The 10,753-nt window shown below is 38.0% G+C and overlaps 1 protein-coding gene across 1 annotated transcript in view; it reads right to left on the reverse strand.

The window, feature by feature from the left end:
• Nucleotides 1-8,582, reverse strand: part of LOC120746248 (prolactin receptor-like) — a 50,320-nt gene extending 41,738 nt beyond the window's left edge. Inside the window, exon 1 of the mRNA XM_040051625.1 lies at nucleotides 8,266-8,582. The gene's annotated coding sequence lies outside the window, so the exon portion shown is untranslated. The remainder of the gene's footprint in view (nucleotides 1-8,265) is intronic.
• Nucleotides 8,583-10,753: the final 2,171 nt, after the last annotated feature.

Raw genomic sequence — 10,753 nt, forward strand, 5'->3', positions numbered from 1 at the left:
TTTCCACCAAACCATCACAGTGCCTTGGGCAATGCACAAAGGAAATATAGATCTGAATGGACAGGGGCGTTCGATCCACAGAAACTCACATGTTATGTTTGGTGTTCAGCGTTATATAATCCTGCATGTCCATGTTGACCCAATCCCACAGCAATCTTTGATGAACACAGCCAGAAAATTGGAGTCTGCTTGAAACAGCTTGAATCTGAGCTGAGAGCCTTAAACACAGTGTGTGCTCTCGTGATTTTGTTGTTTAAGAGGTCTTAAACTTATTTAGGTAAAGTTAATAACTGAAAAAGGTAATAACACAACTTAAATCAACAAATCTGAATACTTCATGACTCTACTATAGATTTCAGGACACTGAAAGTCGGGCACAGTCCAGTTTTCTGGAAGCAGAACAGTCCTCTAAAATACTTTTAAAGTGAACCTGCGTTGCTTTTAAATAACGAGGTCAGTGACTGTACAACTAATCCCTGTGAGCCAAATGCTCAGGCTTTAGGATGCTGTTTCTTTCTTCTTCTTTTTTTCTAATGTCACAGAGAGTGGGTATCCCTGATATGGCCATCTTTTGCCATATCAGAACTGCCTGCTGGTCAAACTTTCACTTTAATAGTGTCAGCCAATCAGAAGAAGTGCCTCAAAGAGGAAAGAGCTAAAACAGGTTGTTTCAGACAGAGAATGAGCGGAAGACAGCATCTGAGTTTGGACGACAGATCTGGCATACTTTCAGGTTCTTTAGATACTCAAAATTAAATCTTTCCTTCTTCTTCTTGAGGCTGGTTGGGATCTATTGTGGAAAAGAGTTTGGTTTTTTTCAATATTTCATTTTCAAACTGCAAATAACACATAGCTACTTCAGTAGGGTCCATCAATAATACATTTAGAGGTGGAAAGGAACAGAATAGGTGCCCTTTGTCAGGCTATGGTTGCCAGTTGGGAGAATAACCTTGCAGTTCAGGTAAGTCTGTGGTTCAGCTTCATATGTCCATCTTAATATATGGATGATTAAACAATGTAAAAGGTGATTAGATCAGCGATCAAAGAAAAGAGCTAACTGGTGGAGTCACTGTTAGGACAGATCAAGTCTCTTAAACTCTTAAAATCTATATTGCCTTTTAGCCACTTGCTAAAAAAAATCATTTTAAATAAAATGTATCAATTTACTTTCTAAAAAATATACCCTTTGTGCTGTGAGAAAAATCGACAGTGCGCCTTATAATCCTGAGCTCCGTATGTATGAATTCTGGTTGTGCTTACTGACCTTTAACCGATTTTATATGGTACACAGCGCTCAAAAATCTGTCAAAAAATGTTTTTTTGACAGATTTTGCAAGAAGATTTTGGTACGACTTTGGTAAGCTATGAAGCCACACCGCTTGATGGAGTCAGGAGCCTCGCAGACTCGGAGTAATCTGGGTCCAAAACTCCTTCTTCTTCAGGTCCCAAAGTCAAACAAACTCACTGAGGGTTAAAAACTGTCTAAATTTTTTCATCTTTAATAAAATGATAAGTGTTGCTGCTTTACCAGGTGTAACAATGAAGTTTAATATTCAAGCATCCATGAAAACATAACCGACTTAGAAGTTAGCAGGAAGTTAGCTCGCTAGTTTCCACCTAAACATGATATAGCATGTTCTGACTGAGAGATTTCTGAAAAAAATAAAACTTACAGCTCTGCTGTCACTTCCAGCATAAATGAAGACAGAAAACCAAACAGCAGTGAATTTTGTAGGGTTACTGAAGTTGGGCTAGCTGGTATACAATGATGTGCTGTGATCGCTAGCAACACAGCTATGTTAGCATAACATAAACACAGTGAAGCTGGAGGATGAACGCTAACCTTTTTCCACTTGATAAAAGTTAACATGAGGGTTCCTGATGGTTAGAGACAAATGAAATCACATGGCAGGATACTGTAAATGGACCAAACTTCAGTCAGGAGAACAACTGAGATAATCCATCCACAATACAAGGTTAGTCATTAATATACTGCAACAACATGAGAATAGAGCAGCTGCAAGAGAATTCAACATTAATGAATCAATGGTATGGAAGTGGAGGAAGCAAGAAGAATAAGCTGACTAAAGCTTGACATATCTGACTGTTTTGTTTCACTTAATGCACCTTATAATCCAGTGCGCCTTATGGTCCGAAAAATATGGTAATATACCACACAGTATTATAAGCCTGGTAATCATTATTATAATTAGGGCTTTGCCAAATAATACCATCCTCTTACCAGTATAAATTCTTACATGGTACAAACGTGTCACATTTTAAGATCAGTAATATGGCAACACCAAGTCTGTAGCTTTCCTAGCATACATAACAACAAGCTCAGTCATGGATAAAAGTGAGAGCCACGTGTGAGCCTCCATTGACGGTTTAGTAGGGAAAAAAGGGAACTATTAAAACAATCTCGAATAAACCGCAATACCTGAGCAGAAAACTGCTCCCACTAAAGGTGGAAACAACAAACCTGTTTCACCACTTCACAAGCAAATAGCCATCAACGAGCAGAACCAGGCCACAAAAAACGAGACGCTAGCAGCTGGTGATCTGCTACCCAAATGTAAACGAATTACTAAAGAGAGTGGCGCCAGAGCACTCGCTAGCTGTACTCTATATGACCATGAGAGCAAATACTGGATGGAAATTACTGACATGGTCACATGGTGGAAAAGCAGAGCTTTAATTAGTGCTTGCATGCAAGGTAACACGGTTAAGTTACTTTATTTTGGAAAAAAAAAGCCCCTCATTTTGTTTCCGCTAATTAATGCTGGTATCGTTTTTCACTACCATCAGAAGTATCACTATTGCAAACTTCCTCGTAATATTGTGACATAATTTTGAAGCTACATTACCCAGCACATTTGTCATCATTATATGTGATTATTAACATTGTTTACTTACACCACGCACTTTATTTCAAGTAGACCTGGTTTTGGAACAGCTCTTAATATCTTCTGAAACTTTCTTTCGCTAGTTTTATTTTGTCATTTTTTTCTTTTACATTCAATTTATTTTCAGATAAACGGAAACTCTATTTTTATAAACAGCAACATTACCACCGTCCAGGACCCCAATTCAGTGTCCTTGCAATTCTAGACTATCATTTCCTTATGGTGTAGTAAAGTGCATTATATTATATGTAGCTGTTTTGATGTCAGTAACAACAATTATAGTGACTACAATGGTATTTATGAATTTCAGTCAAAGCTTGTGTGGTGGCAGGTCTCATGAATAGTCATTAATAGGCATGGGTCACTTGCTGTGCCTGACCTCCTAACATTTTCCTGTTAAACACAAAACTAAAATGCCTTCATGATCATAATTTAAACAAATTAATATTAAGGTAGGTGGATGCCATTCTTGTATCCTAAGTGAATTTTAGCCGATTTGCCAAATAGTTTAAGGTGCTAACTCTAACTCTACCCCTAACAGGTTTCAGGTCACCTAGTGCATAAAAACCAGAGGAAGTGGAAAGAAATGGATGGACGGACGGATGGATGGATAAAATATCAGCAGCACAGCCCAAAGTCCAGTTACTGGATCATGTATTTTCACCTATCACAGCAGAGGAAAGTCATTGAGTTTGATTATGCAGATAGCAGCCTAGCAGATCATTCCACCTGGGATCAACAAGTTGACTTGGTATAAACGTCAGACACTATGGGATGTTTCCGTTATTTTGTCAGAGTTCTGCTCTGCTTAAATCGATACTGATTTTTATCTGGTGTCCATTTTAATACACTCATGTATTGGTGTCGCCGTGACCTTTTCATTCTCTTGAAAGCATTCAATCTGCAAATCAAATGGAGGATTTCACTGTGGAGAAAAGCAATTTCTAAATAAAAACAGGTACATGACAACATTGACCCAAATGTAGATGGCGCAAAAACTACGGGAAAAAAAGCTGCACACTTGATTAGATCTCCCAAAACTTTGAAAACCTGAAAATCTTTTCCATCATTGCCTTTGCTGTCTGCAGCAGATTGGGATTCATCAACAGTGTTGGTCAAGTTACTTGGAAAAAAGTAATCAGTAATTAATTACTGATTACTTCCCCAAAAAAGTAATCCCGTTACTTTACTGATTACTTATTTTCAAAAGTAATTAATTACTTAGTTACTTAGTTACTTTTTAAAAACACGATTTACAACCTGAATAGGTGATAAAGCGATAGATCTTTCAGCCCAATTCTACTTTTTCTGCATAATCCATCATACAAAATGTAATCAAATGGAAAGGTCTCTTTTTAAAACTTGTTTTATTAGTTTTAATCTTTTAACTTTATGCATCAAGCAAAAATTTAATTATATGCACCATTCTCTGACTGGAAGAAATTTATTTAACATTTAAACCTATTTTCTGCACATTCCAGCACATAAAATAAATTTTTTTTTGTGTTATTACTCACTCTTTCAAATAGATGCAAGTAAAACACAGCAGAAAATAAATAAAATCAAAGACTAGCGGTCCTTTTGCTCTATTTTCACCTGTAAAGCAGGAGTAGGGTAGGCGGAGGTTTACCCTGGTGCAGGTGTGCTGCAGCGGTCAGTGGAAGAATCCATGAGTTTCTCTGTGAGTTTCCCATTATGTCGTAGCGCACTCGGTGCTTGTTTGGAAGTTTAGGGGTTTTTTCTCGCTGTAAAAAGACGTTTTCTTCCCACGCACGACGGACACTAATGTTTTTGTCACGTTTTATGGAATCAAACTCAAAATAAGGTCAGTACTTCCACGCTTTAAACGCTGCACGCTCATACTCTCTCCCGCACTCGATATATGATCCACTGTTGCTCTGCACACAGCTGTTGTCACGAATGTCGCACCGCTTACATCACTGTCATGAAACATTCTCACAAAAAAAATCACCATTTTAGTAACGCAGTAACGCAGCGTTCCTACGGGAAAGTAATGGTAATCTAATTACCGTTTTTGCAATAGTAATCCCTTACTTTACTCGTTACTTGAAAAAAGTAACTGCCCATCTCTGTTCATCAACAACTTGGAGTCACTTCTGACCAAGACGTGTCTTTAACTCACAAACTAACCAAATCTGTAGACCTTGCTCTTTCCATTTGTGCAGTATTGTTAAACATCCTGTCTCAGAGTGATGTTGAAAAACTAGGTCATCTATTTTGCTTCTTTGAGACCAAGTGGTCTATTATCCCAACAGAGCACTCGGCTCTCAGACTTCCAGTTTGGATTTGGGAGAGTGACACTATTTCTGCATTGAAGATTAGACTTACAACTTTCCTTCTTGATAAAGTTTACAGTTAGGGCTGGATCAGGTGACCGTGAGCCATCCTTTAGTTAAGCTGCTATAGGCTCAAGCTGCTGGGGGACTACTAAAACACAGTCCTGCTCAAATGTGATGATCTGATTGTTATAGTTCTCTCTCCAGCATTGTAGCACCTTATCTTACTGTGTCAGACTGAGACAACTGCTGTTGTGACTAAAAATACAGTAAATGAAAGAAAATTAAAAGAAAAGCATCTACAGTCTTTAATTTACAGTTAGGTCTGCAGGAATGTCAACCTCAAATGCAACATGAAATGCTCAACTTGTGTTTTTTTTATTTAGTGGTTTTATATGCTCAGTGTTTGTGAAGTGATGAGCAAACAGAAGATAGAGAAACAGAGGAAATAATCATTAAATAGGGTTAATGATCATCACCCTCTCTCTGACTTCAGCTGGGCTCACTGAAAACAACTTGGATGCTCTGGTCTGAATCATATTAATCTAACAGATTCCAAATTGTTCTTATAAAGTCTTCCTCAAACACTAATATTAGCTATGGAGCTCCACAGTTGTCTGTAGTAGGTTCGATATCTTTCATGTTATGCTTCTTGTTCACAATATCATTAGAAAGCATTTCCAGGTATGTGCAGATGGTACCCAGTGACTACAAATCAGTTAGTTAGAGTGCAGACACGTCTGAAAGGCAACAATATAAGGATTAAACAAAAATAGAAATGCTCAATCTGTGTGTTTTACTGACTTTATAAATGCTGTAAATGCCCTCTGTTCCCATACTTGAGCTGCATTTAGAAGTTTCAGTTAGAGAAGATGACAAGATCTACTTTCTCCTGACTTTAAAAGCCCAGTTCATGCAGACAAAAGTTTTCAGAGAAGAAGAAGGTGGCGACGTGATTAAACATTTGCAACGACGACAAAGAAGAAAAGAACAGATGTGTTCACAAAACTGCACCCAGAATTTCGTCCTTGCGAATCCCTGTGCACAGTCGTCTCTTAATGTAGGAACTGAACTGATCTTGAACAAGCCTCAGAAAACATCTTGTTTATGGCTCATTGTTGCGGAAGTGGCTGAATGTATGCTTGCTGCCATTCTTATCTGTTATAACACATGGGGTCATGAGGGCGAAGGGGTTTACTGGGCAGAGATAAGCTCACACAGAGCTGGGTGTCTGCAGAAAAATCTTAAAAAGCATCGATTTCACGTTCTGAAATGTCACTCTTGTTTTCTATCCTGCTCCATTATCTGACTTTAGTTAGTACATCTTTCCAAGGTCCAAGTCACAGTTAATGGTTATCTAAGAATTAATACAGCATTAATACACTAAGAAAGCCAAATGTTCAGTTCATTAGACTAAAAAAAACAAACAAACAGTAAAGCAACAAAGTGCCACATTTTAGAATCTGGAATGATGATCAGATGATTTTAGGTTACATTAATTGACTCTTTCAGCTAAAATTCAGGGATTTTCCTGAGCCTTGAATAGCTGCTTGTTGGTGACACCAGCACAGCTGACCGGCATCTACTGAAGGCAAAGAGTTTGTCTTATTTTATTTAACAGAAATATTTGGGGGTTTTCCTATTATTCCTGAAGTATTTGTGTACAAAATGTCTATAAATCTTGAGTAGATGAACCCCAACTTGAATTAAATGCTTACAGATTTAATTTTATTACAGCGCTGCTTATTTTCCTTTACCTCTGCCTGAAACCTTACTCTTCAATAGCACATAAACATGGGCACTTCCTAGATCACATAGGGCCCAATTTGATCACCAGAAGGTTAGATTTCTCATTAAATTATTCATAAAACGGTGGAACATCCTGACATCTTTAAAAAAATAAGTGCGTTTTTCAATGATGTGTCAACATCTTTCCACATTCAGTGACACAGCTGTCATTACATGCACCACACGATTACAGATCAAAGAGGAAAGATACACAGCCGTTGCTTTGTTGAAACTAAACAGAAGTATTTCACATCTTTTATTTGAAGCAACTTACATCATCCTAGAAATAATTTTAACTTTCCAGATGTTTTCACTGTGATGAAGCACCGCTGCCACCACCACAGCAGGTGTTGTGTCGTATCGATAATGTCTGTAATTAATGACTCCACTGCAATTTTCACACTTTGTGAGGTCACCCAGTGACCCAGATTGGACACAGGTTTGACACTCCTGCTGTACATTGACAATGGTTTTCATTGATATCTCTCATATTTTTGGATGGTTTTTTGATCAAGAAGCAGACATGATATTTGAACCGTGTGGTATCACAAAAGGTCAAACTTCAAACCACACTGAGAGATATTTAAAATGAGCAGAAAACAACAATTTTAAGTCAGAGCACTTAATTAAAGTAACCTGTATTAAAAGTGAATTCAAATAATAACTAAAGTAAACTGAATGCCATCCTCAATATCCTGAACTCGATAAGTGCTTAAGAAACTTCACGGATCTTTTTCTTTTCTTTTCTTGTCCTACATCTGCTTCTGCATCGATTATTTTTTGGGGAAAAACTTAAATTTGACCATTTGTCTTCTCAAAAAGGGACTTACAAAACACACAGGAGCAGGTGTACAGACATACTGAAAGGTGTACATGTGCTCCTCAGGCAGCAGTTTCACTGTCAGGTGTAAAGAAATTTTAAAAAGAAACGTATTTATATCAAATGTCAGTAGATAAACATGTTCACTCCAACACACAGAATAGCATCAGTTTTAAAGGTAATTTACAATAGTTACTATATTTTCGATGGATTCAAGGTGTGTGTGTGTGTGTGTGGGGGGGGGGGGGGGCGTCAGTAAGCAAACTGTGGTAAAAACTCTCCTATTGGGGTTTTGCATAAAATAAATAAGCAGTAATAAACAGTTGTGTGATTCTTCAGACAGTTCACGCATTTTCTTTCCGCTTTACATGAAGTTTGTAAACTGGGATCTTCTTGTTAACCTTACAAACTGGCGCACTTGACCTGCAGATTAAAAAGCAGGAATCCGTCTTACCTGGAGTAAGCCTCTTTAACGCCTCCTGTGGCGCGATTCCTCAAACACAAACCCACGCGGGGAGCAGGAACCGGCCGGTGGCCCGTCGATTGAGCAGATAGTGGGGATGAAGTCCGTACGAAGAGTCGGGAGCTGTTCTAACAGCTGCTGCTGCTGTTGCTCGGTGCTGATGTGTTGTCCGCGGAGCGAATGCGCCTTTCACCACCCTGTCACAGTATTTCTGTCCCCCTCCCCTCCATAAGGAGCTTTTCCTCCACCTGATCCCGCGTCATTAGCCAAACACCAGCTGGAGCTCTGGACTCCCCCACCCATCTTTACTGAACCACCTCCTCGTCTCCATTGCGCTCTGCTCCGAGGAGCAATGTGTGGAAGACAGTTAGTGCCAAAATAGAAATACAACGTGTGCGCTAAATGAAGCAATTTAAACAGAAACAAAAAAAGGTAACATTTTTAAATAAATTCTAAATTAGAGCCAGTTTGTTCATATGAAGAAGTCCCAGTTTTAAGAGAAAGGAAATTTATAAATGACTAAATAGTGTTGGGTTTTTTTGTTTTGTTTTTTTGCACTAACTCCACTTTGCAGTTATTTATTTGTAAAAAATGTTTGGAACCACTTTGTATTGGTCTTTCATGTGGAATTCAAATAAAATTGATTCATGTTTGTGGCTGCAATGTGACAAAATGGTAGTCACTTCAGTGGCTCTCCTGGAAGCAGGGACACGTTTCTCTTGGTTCCCACCCACTTCCCATTGCTGTTGCTTATCTCGCAGTACTTTCAGAATGTCTTTCACTTTCTATGGTCTCTCTTTGGACTTTTGGATCTCTGTATTAATCAGTATATTCTGGTTATACCTCATATTACTGTCTATGTTACCACAATGTGTACATATCCTTCTGGGAAGCTGCATGTCAGGCTACCTCATAGGTTTAACAAAGTACTCAAGTGTAACATCCTGTTTGGAAATGGGGACCAATAAGTGAGGATGTCCTGTCGTAAATTCTTATACGGTAAACCTGGATTAATTAGCAGGAGAAAATGAACGAAAAACTGAAGGATGTAAACTATGTTAAATTTTTGATACTGTATTGATAAAAAAGCAAAACAAAATGTGTTGGGGTTTTTTGTTTGTTTGTGTTATTTTATCAGGATTTATGAACATAATGTTCACGGGACAAGCAGATTGTTGTGATTTAAGTGATTATGGTCAGAAACAACTGAGTTGTGAAACTGAAGAAAAAGGTAAAGGTCTTCCCACTATTTGGTTCCAGATGACTTCTGGTGCATTAAAAAGAAATCCATGAATTACAATGAAACAAATAAATGAAAATAAATAAAATCTCTATTATTAATAATTAATAAAAAGTCAAATGACAATACAAATTTAATTCAATTCCAGTTTATTTGTATAACACCAAATCCCAGCTACACACTGCAGAATTAAGGAGAAGACACCTAAAATCAGACAGCCTCTCTGTGAGCAAGCATTAGGTGACAGTGGGAAGGAAGAACTCCCTTTTAACAGGAAGAAACTTCCAGCAGAACCAGGCTCATCTGACACAACCAAAGCAATGATGTCTTGGGGTGTTTGTTACAAGCCTCGCCCAAATGATGAAAGAATAAAAATACTAATCCCACAACATTGCAAAATAAAAGGAAATACCATCAAAATAAAAGTCCAGTATTCACTGTCACTATTTCTTTTGTTTCAGATTTTAGTGGGGCCACATTATACATCTGAGCGATATATATATATATATATATATATATATATATATATATATATTCACAAATATGTGAATTTTATAGACTTTTTTTCATCTTGATTTTTAAAAAGAGGTTTAGATAAAGCTACCTAAAAAGGTTAAGGAATGAGTCTACAAGCCAAATGGTTGGAAACCACTTGTTTAATCATACTAGTGCACAATTTCTAAAGACGTCATCTGTTTTTTAGTATATAAAATATTAATTGGAGACATAACTGCGTCTGTCAGATACACGTTTTGCAGTAAAAAGTACAATTATTCACTTTAAAATGTGGCGAGGGAGAAGCATAAAATAGCACTGACAGCTTTTGGAGAAAACAATCTTGATCCTGCAGCAGCGCTGACAGTACCACACAACGTGTGAAAGAGCAGTCATCCTGGATCAGTATTAGCTCTGCCCCACGGAGACAAAAATAATCAGATTATTCTCAGGAGCAGCTTGTTTGATTCAGGGCCCTTGTGCTGCAAGGCCTCCACTGTATGTTGCTCTGTTTGTTCACTGTGTCGCTGCCGATGTTTAACCAATGAGAAGAGCATGACTGCTCCCCAAAGTCAGGAGGCATGACTCAAATTAGTTAGAGTGCATCGTCCTTTGAATGATTCATCAAAGAGATCCCAGATCCAGAGACGCAGTGACTGAGGCGACTGCCTGGATAAATGAAAGCTGATGTGAGATGGGGTTGTGGTAGTGGAATATTTTTCTACCAGATGGGACACGGATATG

Source organism: Simochromis diagramma, unplaced genomic scaffold, assembly GCF_900408965.1.
Source record: "Simochromis diagramma unplaced genomic scaffold, fSimDia1.1 OVJJ01000107.1, whole genome shotgun sequence".
Classification (NCBI taxonomy): Eukaryota; Metazoa; Chordata; class Actinopteri; order Cichliformes; family Cichlidae; genus Simochromis; species Simochromis diagramma.